The sequence below is a fragment of the Rhinoraja longicauda genome, chromosome 13 (assembly GCF_053455715.1).
Source record: "Rhinoraja longicauda isolate Sanriku21f chromosome 13, sRhiLon1.1, whole genome shotgun sequence".
Taxonomy (NCBI): Eukaryota; Metazoa; Chordata; class Chondrichthyes; order Rajiformes; family Arhynchobatidae; genus Rhinoraja; species Rhinoraja longicauda.
Genome location: NC_135965.1, coordinates 49,403,950 through 49,427,243, shown reverse-complemented (window position 1 = coordinate 49,427,243; position 23,294 = coordinate 49,403,950).

The window sequence follows — 23,294 nt, the reverse complement described above, 5'->3', positions numbered from 1 at the left end:
ATACGGGACAAAGGGTGACGTCACCGCCCCGCGCCCCACGTCGCCTCACCCAGCGAGCAGCCACGTGCTCCCGCTCCACCAATGGACATTTTAAGGCAGAGATTGACAGATTCTTGATTGGTACAGGTGTCAGGGGTTGTGAGGAGAAGGCAGGAGAATGGGGTTGAGGGAGAACGATAGATCAGCCAGGTTTGAATGGCGGAGTTGCCAACTGTCCCGTATTAGCCAGGACATCCCGTATTTTGAGCTAAATTGGTTTGTCCCGTATGGGACCGCCCTTGTCCCATATTAGTCCCGGGGGGGGGGGGGGACTGTAAGCCCGGACGATGTAGGCCTGGATAGTGTAGGCCCGGACAGTGTAGATTCGGACAGTGTAGGTCCGGACAGTCTAGGTCCGGACAGTGTTGGTCCAGACAGTGTAGACCCGGACAGTGTAGGTCCGGACAGTGTAGGTCCGGACAGTGTAGGCCCGGACAGTGTAGTCCCGGACAGTGTTGGTCCGGACAGTGTTGGTCCGGACAGTGTTGGCCCGGACAGTGTAGGCCAGGACAGTGTAGGCCCGGACAGTGTAGGTCCGGACAGTGTAGGTCCGGAGGCCCGTGCGCCACCTAACGGAGGTGGTAACATCACCCTTTGAGGTCACGTGGGGCGCGGGGCGGCAACGTCACCCTTTGTCCCTTATTTGGGAGTGAGGAAGTTGGCAACCCCTACTAATACGGGACAAGGGCGGTCCCATACTCTGAAGCCATGTTTTAGGGATGGAAGTGGCAAATTTGGGAAGCACTGTGATGCAGCGGGTAGAGCTGCTGCCTCACAGCGCTGGAGAGCTAGGTTCGATCCTGACCTTAGGTGCTGTCTGTGTGGAGTTTGTGTACGTTCTTCCTGGAACCTCCGAGTGCTTCGGTTTCCTCCCACATCCCGAACACGTGCGGGTTTGTAGGTTAACCGGCCCTCTGTAAATTGCCGACTGGCGTGTCGGGAGGGGATGAGAAAGTGGGACAACACAGAACTTGTATCATCACATTTGCACCACTTTAAGGCGTTCAAAAGCGTCTTACTGCTAATGAAATGTTAATGACCGAATACTCCATGTTGTGGGCAGCGCAGTGGCACAGCGGGTGGAGCTACTGCCTCACAGCGCCAGAGACCCAGGTTCAATCCTCACCTCAGGTACTGTCTGTGTAGAGTTTGCACGTCCTCCCTGTGACCATGTGGGCTTTCTCCGGGTGCTCCGGTTTCCTCCCACATTCCAAAGACGTGCATTAATCAGCCTCGGTGTGTGTTGAGTGATGGGCCGAAGGGCCTGTTTCCATGCTGTATCTCTAATACACTGTTACAAATTTCAAAACGTGTAACATGAATTTTAAGCATATGCACTATCATATCATATCATATCATATATATACAGCCGGAAACAGGCCTTTTCGGCCCTCCAAGTCCGTGCCGCCCAGCGATCCCCGTACATTAACACTATCCTACACCCACTAGGGACAATTTTTACATTTACCCAGCCAATTAACCTACATACCTGTACGTCTTTGGAGTGTGGGAGGAAACCGAAGATCTCGGAGAAAACCCACGCAGGTCACGGGGAGAACGTACAAACTCCTTACAGTGCAGCACCCGTAGTCAGGATCGAACCTGAGTCTCCGGCGCTGCATTCGCTGTAAAGCAGCAACTCTACCGCTGCGCTACCGTGCCGCTACAGTACCGTGCACTGGATTGCAGTAAGTGATTATTTTTGTATAAATGGTAAATGTCACAAGTTATTAAGAAGTACAATCCGGGTGGAAATCTGTGAGTGCGTATTGAGCATCATTAACATTCTTACTTGCATTAAGTTATCTGGCCTGTAAACCCAACACAGATAAATAATAAAGAATTAAAAAAAACTAGCGGTGGTGCCAAACGGTGGCGCAGCGGTAGAGTTGTTGCCTTACTGCCTCACAGCGCCGGAGACCCGGGTTCCATCCCGACTACGGGCGCTGTCTGTACGGAGTTTGTACGTTCTCCCCGTGACCTGCGTGGGTTTTCTCCGTGATCTTCGGTTTCCTCCCACACTCCAAAGACGTGCAGGTTTGTAGGTTAATTGGCTTGGTAAATGTAAAAATTGTCCCTAGTGTGTGTAGGATAGCGTTAGTGTGCGGGGATCGCTGGTCGGCGCGGACCCGGTGGGCCAAAAGGGCCTGTTTCCGCGCTGTATCTCTAAGCTAAATCTTAAATAAATCAATAACTGTAATACTTGTGGAAAAGCCAACATCCTTTGGGGTTGGCACGGTGGCGCAGCGGTAGAGTTGCTGCCTCACAATGCCAGATCTTATCGAAACATATAAGATTATTAAGGGGTTGGACACGTTAGAGGCAGGAAACATGTTCCCAATGTTGGGGGAGTCCAGAACCAGGGGCCACACAGTTTAAGAATAAGGGGTAGGCCATTTAGAACTGAGATGAGGAAAAACTTTTTCAGTCAGAGAGTTGTGAATCTGTGGAATTCTCTGGCTCAGAAGGCAGTGGAGGCCAATTCTCTGAATGCATCCAAGAGAGAGCTAGATAGAGCTCTTAAGGATAGCGGAGTCAGGGGGTATGGGGAGAAGGCAGGAACGGGGTACTGATTGAGAATGATCAGCCATGATCACATTGAATGGCGGTGTTGGCTCGAAGGGCCGAATGGCCTCCTCCTGCACCTATTGTCTATTGTCTATTGTCTATCTTGGTCGGCATGGGCTAGTTGGGCCGAAGGGCCTGTTTCCCTGTAGCGTGACTCTATGACTCTAAAGGTCAAAGTTATACTAACTTGTAAATGTCCAACTTGGATTAGAAGGCGTCAGGTGTAGTAGGTTGGACAAACCTTTGATTCTGAGACCCCAAATGAGTAAAGATTAGGAAACTAAAGGTGGCGCAGCGGTAGAGTTGCTGCCTCACAGCGTCAGAGACCCGGGTTCAATCCTGACTACGAGCGCTGTCTGTACGGAGTTTGCACGTTCTCCCCGTGACCTGCGTGGGTTTTCTCCGGGTGCTCCGGTTTCCTCCCCCACTCCAAAGGCACACAGGTTTGTAGATGAACTGGTTTGGCACAGCTGCAAATTGTCCCTAGTGTGTGTAGGATAGTGTCGGTGTGCGGGGATCGCTGGTCGGCGCGGACCCGGTGGGCCGAAGGGCCTGTTTCTGCGCTGCATCTCTAAGCTTAACTAAACTAAACTAATTGACTCTTCCTGGAGATTGACACAAAAAAGCTGTTGTAACTCAGCGGGACAGGCAGCATCTCTGGAGAGAAGGGATGGGCGAAGTTCCGGGTCGAGACCCTTCCTCGGACTGGGAGGGAGGGATCACAGAGGGGGAGCAGCGAGAAGGGATGTTGCAGAACTCTCGTCAGAGAGAAACATAGAAACATAGGTGCAGGAGTAGGCCATTCGGCCCTTCGAGCCTGTACGCACCGCCATTCAATATGATCATGGCTGATCATCCAACTCAGTATCCCGTACCTGCCTTCTCTCCATACCCCCTGACCCCTTTAGCCACAAGGGCCACATCTAACTCCCTCTTAAATATAGCCAATGAACTGGCCTCAACTACCTTCTGTGGCAGAGAATTCCACAGATTCACCACTCCAACAGCCTGACCGCGGGAGAAGACGGCAGGGAAGAGAAAAGACATTCTGGCCTTCCATCACAGTGAGGACGGACTGGAGGAGACTCGCTGTTTTTTTTGTTTGGTGTTAGTTTGTGATTGTATGTGTTATTGCATTTTTATTGATTATTCTTATTGGTCTTATTGTTGAACTACGGGTAATGTTTCATTTCATCACACATTTATGTGTATGTGACAAATAAACCACTATTGACTATTGACTATTGACTATTGACTATTGACTATTGACTCTGTGTGAAAAAAAACTTTCTCATCTCGGTCCTAAAAGACTTCCCCCTTATCCTTAAACTGTGACCCCTTGTTCTGGACTTCCCCAACATCGGGAATAATCTTCCTGCATCCAGCCTGTCCAACCCCTTAAGGAGGAGGAGGACGTCTTCAAAGTAGGCACGCCTCGGGGTGATCTCGCAGTGGGGCGGACTGAATGTGGAGGGAGGAACTGCAGATGCTGGTTTACACTGGATTTTCTTGAATTGGATTAAGCTTTGTGGCATTTTGCTGTCGTGTAAAGCTACACTTAATAATAATAATAATAATAATAATAATAATAATAATAATAATAATAATAATATTCATTTATTGTCATTGCAACGAGTACAACGAAATTAAAAAATAGCCAATCCTGACGGTGCGTACAAACATATATGCAATAAATGCAAAAACAAATAAATACAATTATATTAAGTACAAAAGTTTTAACAGTGTTGCCTAGTGCAGAAGGTAGTGTTCAGTTCTCGTATGGCCCTGGGGTAAAAACTGTTCTTAAATCTGTTTGTTCGGGATTTGATCGACCTGAAACGTCGACCAGAGGGCAGATGAACAAACAGACGGTGGCCGGGGTGGGATGGATCTTTTATTATTTTGCCTGCTCTACTGAGGCAGCGTAGGTTGAACAGGTGCTCCAGGGAGGGCAGTGAGCAGCCGATGATCTTCTGGGCCGTCGTGATGACCCTCTGAAGGGCCTTCCTGTCCTTTTCTGAGCAGCTGGCATACCATGTGGTTATACAGTATGCCAGCACACTCTCGATGGAGCAGCGATAGAAGGACATCATGAGCTTCTTAAGCGGAAGAGCGTCTTTAAACTGTCAATCAGCGGTGATTTTAGAGCAGCTTTGTGGCCCTGTGACGAAGGGAAAGATGGATCAAAGGGGACACAGAACGTGGCCACCCTCCCGCTCGTTACGTTGCCACATATGGCCATCGTAATTGAGAATGTCTGCGCTGCATCCTGGCAAGGGGCATGTTGGTCCCAGCCTGCTCTTTCTCTCTCTCTCTCTCTCTCTCTCTCTCTCAGCTCCTGAATTAATAACAGCTCTCTTCATCTCTTCAATGCGCAGCTCACACTAAAGCCTCTTTCACCAGCCAGAGGTTCCTGTTCCCCACCCCTCCCCCCACCACCTTCAGCAACCTGCACAACCACTGCGACACAAAATTGACTTTGTTTAGCTTCACGATAAATTGCCTCTTGGCCGGTTTCAACAAAAGGTGACACGAGGCTGTGTACGAAGGAAATGAAGACGCTGGCTTTAAACCGAAGGTAGGCACAAAACGCCGGAGTAACTCAGCGGGCCAGGCAGCGTCTCTGGAGAGAAGGATTGGGTGATGTTTCAATAGACAATAGACAATAGGTGGGTCGATTAACCTACAAACCCGCACCTCTTTGACATGTGTGTTGGAACCCAGGCCGTCACAGGGAGAACGTGCAAACTCCACTCCCGAGGTCAGGATCAAACCCGTGTCTCTGACACTGTGAGGCAGCAGCTCTACCCGCTGCACCACCATTTCACCACCATGTTAGAGCTGAGAGACAATATACAATAGGTGCAGGAGTAGGCCATTCGGCCCTTCGAGCCAGCACCACCATTCAATGTGATCATGGCTGATCATTCTCAATCAGTACCCCGTTCGTGCCTTCTCCCCATACCCCCTGACTCCGCTATCCTTAAGAGCTCTATCTAGCTCTCTCTTGAATGCATTCAGAGACTTGGCCTCCACTGCCTTCTGAGGCAGAGAATTCCACAGACTCACAACTCTCTGACTAAAAAAGTTTTTCCTCATCTCAGTTCTAAATGGCCTACCCCTTATTCTTAAACTGTAGCCCCTGGTTCTGGACTCCCCCAACATTGGGAACATGTTTCCTGCCTCTAGCGTGTCCAACCCCTTAATAATCTTATACGTTTCAATAAGATCCCCTCTCATCCTTCTAAATTCCAGTGTGTACAAGCCTAGTCGCTCCAGTCTTTCAACATACGACAGTCCCGCCATTCCGGTAATTAACCTGGTAAACCTACGCTGCACGCCCTCAATAGCAAGAGAGGTTTTTATGGGCGTGATCCAGAAGCAAGGATAAGACTCCAGTCTGAACGGCTCGTGCACTGTGTGACTGCTGGTCTTTGTAAAAGATGCCAGGCGATATTTTATTTATAGGGTTAGTTATTCCTCCTGTGTGGTGCTGACATGCGGCTTTGAACTGCACACTGGATCTGAGAGATGGTTTGACAGTCAAGGGTAGTGGCGGGAAAGCATCAGGTTTATTAGCAACATCATTACTCCAGGCACATGTGGAAATTCTTCAGCAGAATAGTAGACAGCGTGAAATGTGAGGCTTCAGAAAGGACCAAAGTGGCAATCAGGCTGTGTGCGAATGGTTTCTTGGCATGAGTAGGAACTTGCTTCCAGTTTTCGATATGAAATAAGAACGCACATTTTTATTGTGGCTATTACTATAACTCGAGGGCCTGAGCTACAGGAAGAGGTCTGGGCAGGCTAGGGCTTAAGTCAAAAGGTCACTAGTGATAGGAGTATGATTAGGCCATTTGGCCCATCAAGTCTACTCTGCCATTCAATCATGGCTGATCTATCTCTCCCTCCTAACCCCACTCTCCTGCCTTCTCCCCATAACCCTCTGACAACTGTTCCTTGACTTTACTCTTTGGAGCGCAGAAGGCTGAGGGGTGATCTAGGTTTGTATACAACTATCTCATTCCCAAATAAGGGACAAGGTGACGTCACCGCCCCGCGCCCCACGTGACCGACCTCACCCGGCCAACGGCCACATGCTCCCGCTCCACCAATGGCGACCGCACGGGCTGGGAGGCGGGTTGCAACGCAACCTCCGTCAGGCGGCACCTGGGCCTCTGGGCCTACATTGTCCAGGACTACAGCGGCCTCCGGGCTACAGTGTCCGGGCCTACAGTGTCCGGGCCTACAGTGTCCGGGCCAATAGACAATAGACAATAGACAATAGGTGCAGGAGGAGGCCATTTGGCCCTTCGAGCCAGCACCACCATTCAATGTGATCATGGCTGATCATTCTCAATCAGTACCCCGTTCCTGCCTTCTCCCCATACCCCCTGACTCCGCTATCCTTAAGAGCTCTATCTACCTCTCCCTTGAAGGGCCTACAGTGTCCGGGCCTACAGTGTCCGACCCTACAGTGACCGGCCCTACAGTGACCGGGCCTACAGTGACCGGGCCTACCATGTCCGAGCCTACAGCGTCAGGGTCTACAGTGTCCGGGCCTACGGTGTCTGGGCCTACAGCGTCCGGGCCTACAGCGTCCAGGCCTACAGTGTCCGGGCCTAAAGTGTCCGGGCCTACAGTGTCCGGGCCTACAGCGTCCGGGCCTACAGCGTCCGGGCCTACAGCGTCCGGGCCTACAGTGTCCGGGCCTACAGTGTCCGGGCCTACAGTGTCCGGGCCTACAGTGTCCGGGCCGACAGCGTCCGGGTCTACAGTGTCCGGGCCAACAGTGTCCGGGCCTACAGTGTCCGGGCCTACAGTGTCCGGGCCTACAGTACACCCCAGGCCTAATACGGGACAAGGGCGGTCCCGTACGGGACAAATCAATTTAGCCCAAAATACGGGATGTCCCAGCTAATAAGGGACGGTTGGCAACCCCTAACCTGAGGTCGGGATTGAACCCGGGTCTCCGGCGCTGTGAGGCAGCAGCACTACCCTCTGCGCCACTGTGCCGTCTTTCAATGAACATCTTTTTACCTTCTAACGCCTTGAGCAATGTAACACATGGATCATTCACTTCTGTACCATACCACAGGGGATCCCTGCATCAGTCATCCAACACCTAAACAATTCCACAACTAACTAAATTACAGTTTATAGACCACATAAAGTATTTTATTATCTCAACAGCCCATAAATTAGCGGTTCTTGATAGGTGCATAAAATTGCTGGTGCTGTTTGGCTTACAGGCATTGAGGCCATTAATTATTATTAGAAAAAACATTATGGAATTCATTACAATTAACAGGGAATATTGCCTCATTTCAGAGTTGTGACCCAGATCCGAGACGTGACTTGTTTCATTATAATCTTTGCATTGATTTTGCAAACCTAGAAGCAATTAACCTTTATTGCTTTTAGATATAACATTGTAATAGAGAAATTTTACAATGTTAATCCTGCCTCATAAACTGCAAATAACTTTACACTTGACTCAAAACGTCACCTATTCCTTCTCTCCAGAGATGCTGCCTGACCCGCTGAGTTACTCCAGCACTCTCTGAAACGTCACCTATCCATGTTCTCCACAGGTGCTGCCTGACCCGCTGAGTTACTCCAGCACTCTCTGAAACGTCACCTATCCATGTTCTCCACAGATGCTGCCTGACCCGCTGAGTTAATCCAGCACTCTCTGAAACGTCACCTATCCATGTTCTCCACAGATGCTGCCTGTCCCGCTGAGTTACTCCAGCACTCTGTGAAACGTCACCTATCCATGTTCTCCACAGATGCTGCCTGACCCGCTGAGTTACTCCAGCTTTTTGCTGTCTGTCTTCAGTTTAAACCAGCATCTGCAGTTCCTCCCCATAAGAGTAACTTTACACCACGTCTTACGAGATTTGACCTAATTTCACATTCAAGCATCATCATTTTATGCACATAATTAATGGCTTCTTTGCTGCAAGCTATATTAATCTATATTTTATTTTACAACATTGTTGGCAGCTCCACAGTGTTTCTCGATTTGTAAAGCGGAGTTTTGAGGGTTGGAGGAAGAGCTTCTCTGGTGAACATCACAACATTGTCAATACCGTAGACTGATACAGCATGGAAACAGGCCCTTCAGCACAACTTGCCCACATCGGCCAACAATGTCCCAGCTACACTAGTCCCACCTGCCCGCGTTTGCCCCTTATCCCTCCAAACTTTGTATACACTGGAATTTAGAAGGATGAGAGGAGATCTTATCGAAAAACGTATAAGATTATTAAGGGGTTGGACACGTTAGAGGCAGGAAACATGTTCCCAATGTTGGGGGAGTCCAGAACAAGGGGCCACAGTTTAAGAATAAGGGGTAGGCCATTTAGAACTGAGATGAGGAAAAACCTTTTTCAGTTAGAGAGTTGTGAATCTGTGGAATTCTCTGCCTCAGAAGGCAGTGGAGGCCAATTCTCTGAATGCATTCAAGAGAGAGCTGGATAGAGCTCTTAAGGATAGCGGAGTCAGGGGGTATGGGGAGAAGGCAGGAACGGGGTACTGATTGAGAATGATCAGCCATGATCACATTGAATGGCGGTGCTGGCTCGAAGGGCCGAATGGCCTCCTCCTGCACCTATTGTCTATTGTCTATTGTCTATTGTAACCTGAGGGGCAACTTATTCACACAAAGGGTGGTAAGTGTATGGAACGAGCTGGTAGTCGACGTAGTTGAGGTAGGTGAACTGTAACGATATTTACAAAGCATTTCGACAAGTGTATGGATATGGGCCAAAAGCAGACAAATGTGGCCACCTTAGATGGTGCATTTTGGACAGCATGGATGGGATGGGCTGAAAGGCCTGTTTCCATGTTGAAGGAGTCTATGACTCCATGTAACCTCCCCACCCTAAGCAAAACATACAAAATTGCATGTCTAAAATTGCAGGCTACCAGTTACCCACTTAAGAGATTTGCTCTGGAAATTGACAAGGCAATCACTTCAATTGCCACTTGTATGATCTTAGTTTATCAGACAGAGTGTAAAAGCATGAGGCAGATGGAAACATAGAAACAGAGAAACATGGAAAATAGGTGCAGGAGGAGCCCATTTGGGATTCATTGTGATCATGGCTGATCATCCACAATCTGTAACCCACACCTGCCTTCTCCCCATATCCCTTGTTTCTAACTCTCTTTTAAATTCATCCAGTGATTTGGCCTCCACTGCCTTCTGTGGCAGGGAATTCCACAAACTCACAACTCTCTGGGAGAAAAAGTTTTTTCTCACCTCAGTTTTAAATGGCCTCCCCTTTATTCTTAGACTGTGGCCCCTGGTTCTGGACTCCCCCAACATTGGGACCATCTTTCCTGCATCTATCTAGATAGATAGATAGATAGAATAGACAATAGACAATAGACAATAGGTGCAGGAGGAGGCCATTCGGCCCTTCGAGCCAGCACCGCCATTCAATGTGATCATGGCTGATCATTCTCAATCAGTACCCCATTCCTGCCTTCTCCCCATACCCCCTGACTCCGCTATCCTTAAGAGCTCTATCTAGCTCTCTCTTGAATGCACAGAGTCTTATCCCCAAGGTAGAGGAATCAAAAACCAGAGGGCATAAGTTTAAGGTGAGAGGGGCAAGATTTAATAGATACCTGGGCAGCAACTTTAGACAGAGGGGGTGGATAAACGCGATGGGCTTCCAGACAAAATATGTAGGAAGGAACTGCAGATGCTGATTTACATCGAAGATAAACACAAAATGCTGGAGTAACTCAGGCGGGACAGGCAGCATCTCTGGAGAGAAGGAATGGGTGAGTCTGAAGAAGGGTCTCGACCCGCAATGTCACCCATTCCTTTTGTCCTGAGATGCTGCCTGTCCCGCTGAGTTCATCGAGCTTCCAGATGAACTAGTGGAGGCAGTTATCACGCTTACAGATGGTGGTGGAGGCCAAGTCATCGGGTATTTTTACAGCAGAGATTGACGGGTTGTTGATTGTGGTTTCACAGGTTATGGGGAGAAGGCAGGAGAATGGGGTTGAGAGTGAGAGATAGACCAGCCAAGATTGAATGGTGCGGTCGACTCGGTGCCAAATGGCCTAATTCTTCTCCTACGACTTAAGAACTTAGGGAGTGTAAGAAAATAACTGCAAATGCTGGTGCAAATCGAAGGTGTTTATTTCACAAAATGCTGGAGTAACTCAGCAGGTCAGGCAGCATCTCAGGAGAGAAGGAATGGGTGACGTTTTGGGTCGAGACCCTTCTTCGGTCTGAAGAAGGGTCTCGACCCAAAACATCACCCATTCCTTCTATCCAGGACAGGTTTGGAGGGAAATTGACCAAATGCTGGCTTGTGGGACCAGTGCAGCTGGGACATGTTGGCCAGTGTGGGCAAGTTGGGCCGAAGGGCCTGTTTTCACGTTGTACCACTCCATGACTCTCCATGGCTCTTTCCACGGATGCTTCCTGTCCCGCTGAGTTACTCCAGCATTTTGTATCCATGATCAGTGTAAACCTGTATCTGCAGTTCCTTCCTACTCATTCTTACTGACCGTCTGAAGAAGGGTCTCGACTCGAAACGTCACCCATTCCTTCTCTCCAGAGATGCTGCCTGACCCGCTGAGTTACTCCAGCATTTTGTGTCGACCTTCGATTTAAACCTGCATCTGCAGTTCTTTCCTACACATTCTGACTGATCAATGTTCTTTTATAACCAAAAGGAGTTATTGCGTATCCTAAAGCAAGCATGTGATTTGTTTAAGGCTTTGTAAAGGCTTTAGCACAACATTAGTGGAAGATTATAGATTCCAGTGAGGATCAGCTATCATTCCTTACTCCGCCCAATCAAATCCCAGTGGCGAAGGTTTCTAAGAGATGCAGCGCAGAAACAGGCCCTTCGGCCCACCGAGTCCGTGCCGCCCAGCAATCCCCGCACATTAATACTATCCCACACACACACTAGGGACAATATACATTTCCACCAAGCCAATTAACCTACAGACCTGCACATCTTTGGAATGTGGGAAGAAACCGGAGCACCCGGGGAAAACCCACGCAGGTCACGGGGAGAACGTACAAACTCCATATATCAGATACAGGAAGGAGATGAGGAGGAATTTCTTTAGTTAGAGGGTGGTGAATCTGTGGAATCCAGACCGTCTCTATCTCTAGTTTCCCTCTCCCCTGACTTGCAATCTGAAGAAGGGTCTCGACTAGGGTTGCCAACTTTCTCACTCCCAAATAAGGGACAAAAGGTAACGTCACCGCCCCGCGCACCACGCGACCTCACCCAGCCAGCGGCCACGTGCTCCCGCTCCACCAATGGCGGCCGCCCAGGCCGGGAGGCGGGTTACTATGCAACCTCCGTTAGGTGGCGCCCGGGCCTCCGGGCCTAGACTGTCCGGGCCTACAGCGGCCTCCGGTTCTACAGTGTCTGGGCCTACAGTGTCCAGGCCTACAGTGTCCGGGCCTACAGCGGCCCCCAGTTCTACAGTGTCCGGGCCTACAGTGGCCGGGCCTATAGCGTCCGGGCCTACAGTGTCCGGGCCTACAGTGTCCGGGCCTACAGTGTCCGGGCCTACAGCGGCCTCCGGTTCTACAGTGTCCGGGCCTACAGTGGCCGGGCCTATAGCATCCGGGCCTACAGTGTCCGGGCCTACAGTGTCCGGGCCTACAGCGGCCTCCGGTTCTACAGTGTCCGGGACTACAGTGGCCGGGCCTGTAGCGTCCGGGCCTACAGTGTCCGGGCCTACAGTGTCCAGGCCTACAGCGGCCCCCGGTTCTACAGTGTCCGGGCCTACAGTGGCCCACGGGCCTAATACGGGACAAGGGCAGTCCCGTACGGGACAAACCAATTTAGCCCAATATACGGGATAATCTGGCTAATATGGGACAGTCGACCCGAAATGTCGGCTTCAATGTCGGGAGCCCCGACGTGCAGCGGCAGCGTCTTCGCCCGCCCTGGATCGCGGGGCTTGGGTCGGCCCACTGCGGACCTTTCACCGTCTGGCGCCGCCTGGAACGTGGCAACGACACCAGCCTGACCGCGGGAGAAGACGGCAGGGGAAGAGAAAAGACATTCTGGCCTTCCATCACAGTGAGGAGGGGACTGGCGGAGACTCACTGTGATGGATGGTTCTTTTTGTTTTTGTTTTGTGTTGGTTTGTGATTGATTGTGTGTGTAATTGCTTATTTTTATTTCTCTTATTGTTGGACTGTGGGTGACGAAATCTCGTCCAAAAGACTTGTTTTTTTGGATGACAATAAAAGTTATTCTGATTCTGACCTATTCCTTCTCTCCAAAGATGCTGTCTGACCCGCTGAGTTACTACAGTTTTTTGTGTATATCTTCGGCAGTTCCTTCCTACACATATATAACGATTAGTATATATTTAACTGTGTGTTATTGCCTGTAAAGCTGTGGCAAGTACAAATTTCGTTGCTGTGTTGTTGGTACCCGTGACCATTACACACCCTTGGCCCCCTTGAGTCGAGGATGTGATTGAGTCTCGTGGCAAGAGTTCCCTACAAGGAGGTTTACAACACCTCCCTTGCCCTCCCTTAACCTGTGTGTCACCACCAGTCACACCCACTCTATGAAGCAGGGTTTGGTTCACAACTTACCAGGAAAAGCACCAAGAAGAAAAGCACAAAAGATAGGGCGGTCACGGTGGCGCGGCGGTAGAGTTACCGCCTCACAGCGCCGGAGACCCGGGTTCGATCCTGACTACGGGCGCCGTCTGTACGGAGTTTGCACGTTCTCCGCGTGACCTGCGTGGGTTTTCTCCGAGACCTTCGGTTTCCTCCCACACTCCGAAGACGTGCAGGTATGTAGGTTAACTGGCTTAGTGTAAATGTACAAAATATATTGTCCCTAGTGTGTGCAGAATATGCGGGGATCACTGGTCGGCATGGACCTGGTGGGCCAAAGGGCCTGTTTCCGCGCTGTATCTCTAAACGAAACACTTTCCTATAGTAAAACAAATATGATTTACAAAAATAAAAGTACAGGCCTCGAGCTATTTGTCACAAGAAAAAACTCTTCACTTTCACTCTTTAAGAGTTTGTATTCCTTCTTCCTCCCCTGCTGGCAATCTGAGACATCGGTCAAAAATTCCACAGCGGTCTGGTTTGTTTAAAACCGAAGATAGACATCAAACGCTGGAGTAACTCAGCGGGACAGGCAGCGTCTCTGGAGGGAAGGAATGGGTGACGTTTCGGGGCGAGACCCTTCTTCAGACGGAGAGTCAGGGGAAAGGGTAACGAGAGATATAGACGGTGATGTAGAACAAATGAATGAAAGACTGGAAGGTGTCGACCCGAAACGTCACCCATCCCTTCTCTCCAGAGATGCTGCCTGACCCGCTGAGTTACTCCAGCAGTTTGTGTCTGCCTTCGATTTAAACCGGCACAATCTTCAGGCGTTGCCACTTTCATTTCACTGCACATCTTGTATATGTTTGTTATAAATAAACGTGACTTGGCTTGACTTGACTTCTGCAGTTCTTCCCTACAAATGAATGAAAGATGTGCAAGTAAAAAACGTACCCATTAAAGAAAAGAAATGAGGCAATTTAATTATTAACCAGCCAAAGTGAATGTGTAAAATGAATGCAATATAAAAATGTACTGAAGAATGGGGTGAATCACTTATAGTGTGGTAACATTTATTACTGAGAGCGTTCGTAGAATCTGCACTAAGAATTCAAATCCTCCACATTTGTGCAGATGTAGCAGTTTATTTGAGTCCTGTGGGGATTGGAATGAAACAGGACAATAGTCCCCTTGAACTATTCCCCTTGAACTCTCATGCTTCAATGGTTAAAGGTCCATCAGATTCCTCTGTTGTTTATTGACACAGTGGGAGGATTACAGTGTGGCCCACAATGTTGACCACTAAATATTTGATTCCAGATCCTCGACGTTCGGCAGGGGCAAGGGGCAGTTCTGGGTTTGAGCGGTTAAGCCACCTTTAGTTTAGGAAAAAAAATTGCAGGTGTCGGTTAAAATCGAAGGTGGACACAAAATGCTGGAGTAACTCAGCGGGTCAGGCAGCATCTCGGGAGAGAAGGAATGGGTGACGTTTCGGGACGAGGCGTGTGCAGTTTTGGTCTCCAAATTTGAGAAAGGATATTCTTGCTATTGAGGGCGTGCAGCGTAGGTTTACTAGATTAATTCCCGGAATGGCGAGACTGTCGTATGTTGAAAGACTGGAGCGACTAGGCTTGTATACACTGGAATTTAGAAGGATGAGAGGAGATCTTATTGAAACATATAAGATTATTAAGGGGTTGGACACGTTAGAGGCAGGAAACATGTTCCCAATGTTGGGGTAGTCCAGAACCAGGGGCTACAGTTTAAGAATAAGGGGTAGGCCATATAGAATGGAGATGAGAAAAAACCTTTTCAGAGAGTTGTGAATCTGTGGAATTCTCTGCCTCAGAAGGCAGTGGAGGCCAATTCTCTGAATGCATTCAAGAGAGTGCTGGATAGAGCTCTTAAGGATAGTGGAGTCAGGGGGTATGGGGAAAAGGCAGGAACGGGGTACTGATTGAGAATGATCAGCCATGATCACATTGAATGGCGGTGCTGGCTCGAAGGGCCGAATGGCCTACTCCTGCACCTATTGTCTATTGTCTATAACTCTACCGCTGCGCCCAATTTAGCCCAGGTTGAGGATTGAAACGGCAACATTCCTAGTCTGGTTTGCCGTGGAAGGTAATATATATTTGTCGCAGTGAGGAACGATGAAACTGCATTGGTTCCTTGCTGTTAAAGCTGAGGCCAGGTGCCCTGTTCTCCTACACCCCACCGCTCCTCATCTGGCTAGTTCCCTTCTTGTTCCACGGCTCTGAGCCCTAAACTTGGATGTAAAGGTTCTTCAAATCAACACATTAGCTTCCAAATGCTTTGCACTTTCACAGAGGCTCGCTTGTTGAGGATTGCACACATTGTTGTCCGATGAATCACCAGTAATTGTACAACATTAAACTGCACTTAAGACAAATCCATTAATCAGCCTAAATAACAAGATGTGAGCCTGTTTTGGAACAGAGAAGGAGTATTAAACCCTTCAAACCATTCAAGTGATCGTATTCCTGTGTAATGTAATGGATGTCACAGTGAAAGAGTAAATACAGTACCACCTTTACTGGAACAATATAAAAACAGGAAGTAGGAAATGTTATTAATGATTTATGGCAACAAAATGTTTTTAATCTCTATCCATCTCTGACGATAGACGCACAGTGCTGGAGTAACTCAGCGGGTCAGGCAGCATCTCTGGAAAACATGGATACAATAGACAATAAGTGCAGGAGGAGGCCATTCGGCCCTTCGAGCCAGCACCGCCATTCAATGTGATCATGGCTGATCATTCTCAATCAGTACCCCGTTCCTGCCTTCTCCCCATACCCCCTGACTCCGCTATCCTTAAGAGCTCTATCTAGCTCTCTCTTGAATGCATTCAGAGAATTGGCCTCCACTGCCTTCTGAGGCAGAGAATTCCACAGATTCACAACTCTCTGACTGAAAAAGTTTTTCCTCATCTCAGTTCTAAATGGCCTACCCCTTATTCTTAAACTGTGGCCCCTTGTTCTGGACTCCCCCAACATTGGGAACATGTTTCCTGCCTCTAACGTGGCCAACCCCTTAATAATCTTATACGTTTCGATAAGATCTCCTCTCATCCTTCTAAATTCCAGTGTATACAAGCCTAGTCACTCCAGTCTTTCAACATATGATAGTCCCGCCATTCCGGGAATTAACCTAGTAAACATACGCTGCACGCCCTCAATAGCAAGAATATCCTTCCTCAAATTTGGAGACCAAAACTGCACACAGTACTCCAGGTGCGGTCTCACTAGGGCCCTGTACAACTGCAGAAGGACCTCTTTGCTCCTCCTGCACCTATTGTCTATTGTCTATTGTCTATTGTCTAATATAGAATCTATGGGCTGGAATCTCCAGACATAAGGCTCATTCAACAGTCAAGAGTCCAGAGTGTTTTATTGTCGTGTGTCCCAGATAGAACAATTACCTTCTGACTTGCAGCAGCACAACACAACATGTGAACATGGTGCACTGTAAATAATAATAATAATAATAATAATAATAATAATAATAATAATAATAATAATAATAATAATAATAATAATAATAATAATAATAATAATAATAATAATAATAGTAATAATAATAATAATAATAATAATAATCGATAATAATAATAATAGTAATAATAATAATATTTATTATTATAATAATAATAATAATAATAATAATAATAATAATAATAATAATAATAATAATCATAATCATAATCATAATCATAATCATAATCATAATCATAATCATAATGATTAATAATCATAATAATCATAATAATAATAATAGTAATAGTAATAATCTTCATCATCATCATCATCATCATCATCATCATCATCATCATCATCATCATCATCATCATCATCATCATCATCATCATCATCATCATCTTCATCATCATCATCATCATAATAATCATCATCGTAATCATATCTATTGTAGTTCAGAGCTTATTGGAGGTTGTGGTGTTTAACAGCCTGATGGTTGTTGGGAAGAAGCTGTTCCTGAACCTGGACGTTACAGTTTTCAGGCTCCTGTACCTTCTTCCCGATGGCAGGGGTGAGATGAGAGTGTGGCCAGGGTGGTGTGGGTCAGTGAGAGTGTGGCCAGGGTGGTGTGGGTCTCTGATGATGCTGGCTGCCGTTTTGAGGCAGTGACTCTTGTAAATCCCTTCGATGGTGGGGAGGAGATCAGAGCCGGTGATGAACCGGGCAGTGTCCACAACGTTTTGCAGTCTTTTCCGCTCCTGGGCGTTCAAGTTGCTGAACCGGGCCGTGATGCAACCAGTCAATATGCTCTCTACTCTACACCTGTAGAAGCTCAAGAGAATCCTCTCTGACGTACCGAAACCCCTTGGTCTTCTCAGGAAGTAGAGGCGTTGATGTGCTTTGTTTATAATTGTATCAGTGTGCTGGGCCTAGGTTCATGCCCGTTGTATGAGAGACGTGATTTCCCCGTGGACAGTGAGAGCAGATGTAAGTGCTAGTCATGCGTTTGGGCAGCATCTATCCTGGACTGTCCAGGTGGAATTAAAGATTACGGGCCACAGATGGGAGAAAACTGAGTGGGAGATTATGAATGAATTCCAGGGCAGAGCAGAGATAGACCGATTCTTGATTAGTACGGGTGTCAGGGGTTACGGGGAGAAGGCAGGAGAATGGGGTTGAGAGGGAAAGGTAGATCAACCGTGATTGAATGGTGGAGTAAACACGATGGGCCGATTGGCCTAATTCTGCTCCTATCATGTATCCTTCAGTCAATGCCTGTCATTCAGATAGGAAATCAATGTCTGAAGAAGGGTCTCGACCCGAAACGTCACCCATTCCTTCTCTCCTGAGATGCTGCCTGATCTGCTGAGTTACTCCAGCATTTTGTGAATAAATACCTTCGATTTGTACCAGCATCTGCAGTTATTTTCTTATACTTGTCTCTCCCCGGCCAATCCAGTTGCTCAGGGCCCTGGTGAGACCACACCTGGAGTATTGTGTGCAGTTTTGGCCTCCTAATTTGAGGAAGGACATTCTTGGTATTGAGGGACAATAGACAATAGACAATAGGTGCAGGAGGAGGCCATTCGGCCCTTCGAGCCAGCACCGCCATTCAATGTGATCATGGCTGATCATTCTCAATCAGTACCCCAAGTGCAGTGTAGGTTCACCAGGTTAATCCCTGGGATGGCGGGACTGTCATATGATGAAAGAATGGAACGACTGGGCTTGTATTCACTGATATTTGGAAGGATGAGAGGGGATCTTATAGAAACATATAAAATTCTCAAGGGATTGGACAGGCTAGATACAGGAAAAATGTTCCCTGATGTTGGGAAAGTCCAGACCCAGGGGCCACACAGTTTAAGAATAAGGGGTAGGCCATTTAGGACTCAGATGAGGAAAAACCTTTTCACCCAGAGAGTTGTGAATCTGTGGAATTCTCTGCCACAGAAGGCAGTGGAGGCCAATTCACTGGATGTTTTCAAGAGAGGGTTAGAGTTAGCTCTTTGGCCTAGCGGAATCAAGGGATGTGTGGAAAACGCAAGAACGGGGTACTGATTTTGGATGAGCAGCCATGATCAAATTGAATGGCGGTGCTGGCTCGAAGGGACGAATGGCCTACTCCTGCACCAATTTTCAATGTTTCTATGTTTTTATGTTTTTGCCCGCTCCCGTCCGGCAGAAGGTACAGCAGCTTGAAAGTGCGCACCACCAGACACAGGAACAGCTTCATCCCCTCTGTTATCAGGCTTCTGAACGGCCCTTCCATAAGCTAGGGTACTGTCCGATTCAACTCTACCCCATTGCGGACATTGGACTTTGGTACTGGTGCGCTATAATGTTAAGAACTATATTCTGCACTCTGCATCTTCCCCTTAGCTCTACCTATTGGAGTCATAGAGTCATAGTCAAACAACATGGAAATAGGCCCTTCGGCCCAACTTGTCCCGACTACCTGCTTTTGGCCCATATCCTCTAAACCTACCCTATCCATGTACCTGTCTTAATATTTCTTAAATGTTGCGATAGTCCCTGCCCCAACTACCTCCACCGGCAGCTCGCTTCATGCACCCACCACACCCTCTGTGTAAAGAAACCCTACCCCTCAGGTTCCCATTAAATCTTTCCCCCCCTCGCCTTAAACCTATGTCATCTGGTTCTCGATTCCTAAGCCAAGTACAATCGGTGTAGATAGACAATAGACTATAGGTGCAGGAGGAGGCCATTCGGCCCTTCGAGCCAGCACCGCCATTCAATGTGATCATGGCTGATCATTCACAATCAGTACCCCGTTCCTGCCTTCTCCCCATACCCCCTGACTCTGCTAGCCTTAAGAGCTCTATCTAGCTCTCTCTTGAATGCATTCAGAGAATTGGCCTCCACTGCCTTCTGAGGCAGAGAATTCCACAGGTTCACAACTCTCTGACTGAAAATGTTTTTCCTCATCTCAGTTCTAAATGGCCTACCCCTTATTCTTAACCTGTGATCAGGTAAATGCACAGAGCCTTTTGCCCAGAGTAGGGGAATCGAGAACCAGATGACAGCCTGTCCCGCTGAGTTACTCCAGCATTTTATGTCTACCTTCGATCTAAACCAGCATCTGTAGTTCCTTCCTACACAAATTTGTTGTGGTGACCGTATAATAACAGAAGCCTAGTAGGAAGGAACTGCAGATGCCGGTTTAGACCGAAGGTAGACATCAAATGCTGGAGTAACTCAGCGGGACAGGCAGCATCTCTGGAGAGAAGGAATGGGTGACGTTTTGGGTCGAGACCCTTCTTTGACTTGATTGTATTTATATGATTTATATGTTAATATACGTGATGAATATTTATATGATAAAGAAGAGTCGTCACATTTGAGACGTCACCTATCCATGTTCTCCACAGATGCTGCCTGACCCGCTGAGTTACTCCAGCACTCTGTGAAACGTCACCTATCCACGTTCTCCACAGATGCTGCCTGACCCGCTGAGTTACTTCGGCACTTTGCGTCTTTTTTTTGTAAACCAGCACCTGCAGTTCCTTGTTTCAAACGTCCACCTTTGCCCTTGTGGTACCTCTACACCAGTTCATATATCTTCCCGCTCAGATTGCATCGCGAATGATCGTGAGGAATTAAACTAATTCAGCTCAGCCAAGGACATGATCAGCATAATCATGTGTCTACTGTAAGCATGTTAAATATTTTATAAATGCACACCATGTACTTCAGTACATTTGTCCGCACCCTTGAGATTGAAACTGTCTGCAATTATAACAATCAAATACCTCCTAACACTTTTTTAGTTCGGCCAATGTTCTATTTTTATTTTTGTAATTTTCTTTATCCTTCCATTCCACAAATTGCCAAGATAATTCACACTAGATTGCAAAAGATGAGTTGCAATCATGCAAATGCGATAATGGTGTTTAAGAGGCTTTTACAAAGACACGTGGAAGTTCAAGGAACAGACATAGATATGGATCACATGCAGGCAGAGGAGATCATGTTCGGCACAGACATTGTGGGCCGAAGGGCCTGTTCCAGTGCTGTACTGTTCAATGTGTGGAAAGGAACTGCAGATGCTTGTTTGTACCGAAGAAAGACATAGGGGTTGCCAACTATCTCACTCCCAAATAAGGGACAAGGTGACGTCACCGCCCCGCGCCCCACGTGACCTCACCCAGCCAGCGGTCACGTGCTCCCGTTCCACCAATGGCGGCCGCCCGAGCCGGGAGGCGGGTTGCTAGGCGACCTCCTTTAGGCGGCGCCCGGGCCACCGGGCCTACACTGTCCGGGCCTACACTGTCCGGGCCTACACTGTCTGGGCCTAAACTGTCCGGGCCTAAACTGTCCGGGCCTACACTGTCCGGACCTACAGCGTCCGGGCCTACAGCGTCCGGGCCTACACTGTCCGGGCCTAAACTGTCCGGGCCTACACTGTCCGGGCCTACAGCCTCCGGGCCTACAGCTTCCGGGCCTACACTGTCCGGGCCTACAGCGTCCGGGCCTACAGCGTCCGGGCCTACAGCGTCCGGACCTACACTGTCCGGGCCTACACTGTCCGGGCCTACACTGTCCGGGCCTACACTGTCCGGGCCTACACTGTCCGGGCCTACACTGTCCGGGCCTACACTGTCCGGACCTACACTGTCCGGGCCTACACTGTCTGGGCCTAAACTGTCCGGGCCTACACTGTCCGGGCCTACAGCGTCCGGGCCTACACTGTCCGGACCTACACTGTCCGGGCCTACAGCGTCCGGGCCTACAGCGTCCGGGCCTACAGCGTACGGGCCTACACTGTCCGGGCCTACACTGTCCGGGCCTACAGCGTTCGGGCCTACAGTGTGCGGGCCTACAGCGTCCGGACCTACAGCGTCCGGGCCTACAGCGTCCGGGCCTACAGCGTCCGGGCCTACAGCGTCCGGGCCTACAGCGTCCGGGCCTACAGCGTTCGGACAATCAGCGTCTGGACCTACAGCGTCCCCCGGGCCTAATATGGGACAAGGGTGGTCCCGTACAGGACAAACTAATTTAGCCCAAAATATGGGATGTCCCGCCTAATATGGGACAGTTGACAACTCTAGATAGACACAAAGTGCTGGAGTAACTCAGTGAGTCAGGCAGCATCTCTGATGAAAAGGAATAAGTGATGTTTCGGGTCGAGACTGTGGGGTCTGAAGAATGGTCTCGACCCATTTTAGTTTAGTTTAGTTTTAGAGATACAGCATTGAAACAGGCCATTCGGCCCACCGTGTCCACAACGACCAGCGATCCCCACGCACTAACACTACCCTACACACACTACAGACAACTTTACATTTACACCAAGCCAATTAAACCTCTGTTCACCAATATTCTCAATTGAAGAGAATTAAATAATTACATTTCCACATGGATCTTGATAGTAGCACCTTCTCCCAGTAGCATCTGTTAAGGAGTAGACACAAAATGCTGGAGTAACTCAGCGGGACAGGCAGCATCTCTGGAGAGAAGGAATGGGTGACGTTTTGGGTCGAGACCTTTCTTCCAACTGAAGAAGACCCTTCCATCCGAAGAAGGGTCTTGACCTGAAACGTCACCCATTCCTTCTCTCCAGAGATGCTGCCTGTCCCGCTGAGTTACTCCAGCATTTTGTGTCTATCTTCGGTGTAAACCAGCATCTGCAGTTCTTTCCAACACACGGTGTAAACAGATGCCCCCAGCTTCAGGGATTCCATTGTTTACTCAGTAATGGAGGTCAGACACTAGGATTTGGAAAGAAATTCACTTCCTGACATTGTTTCCTGCCAGCGCCAAGGTTTCAACCCAAATTAAACCTTCCATCAAAGAAGTAACGCCAGGATAACACTGAATTTATCATTTGTTTCCTGCAAAGAGTTTCATTTTAGTAATTTTCCTCAAGGTCTCCTCATCCTGTCAAAGTTGCAAATGGGGAGAATATCCTTCAAATATATTTGGTAAAGATGCACTGAAGCAAACAACATTAATGTTTGGAGATCCAAGGAACTGCAGATGCTAGTTTACATTTTTTTAAAAGCACGGAGTGCTGGAGTAACTCAGCGGGTCAGGCAGCATCTGTGGAGAACATGGATGGGTGATGTTTCGGGTCGGGACCCTTCTTCAGACTGATCGTGGCATGGGGTGGGGTGGGAGGGAGAAAACTGGAAGAGAGGAGGGGGCGGGACAAAGCATGGCGAGTGATAGGTGGATACAGGTGTAAGGGGGGGGGGGGGGGTTGATAGACAGATGATTGTGTAAAGGCCAGAGATGAAAAGACACAAAGAGGAAGATGAGGATAGAAGGGGTGTGTGTTGTGAACCCAGAGAAATGTGTAGAGTCGTAGAGTCATACATCACGGAAACAGGCCCTTTGGCCCAACTTGCCCATGCTGACCAAGATGCCCCATTCACACTAGTCCCACCGGCCCTTTCCAGAGATGCTTCCTGTCCCGCTGAGTTACTCCAGCATTTTGTGTCTATCTTCGGTGTAAACCAGCATCTGCAGTTCCTTCCTGCACATCTGTTATGGAGTGTAGGAAAATAACTGCAGGTGCTAGTACAAATCGAAGGTATCACAAAGTGCTGGAGTAACTCAGCGGGTCAGGCAGCATCTCAGGAGAG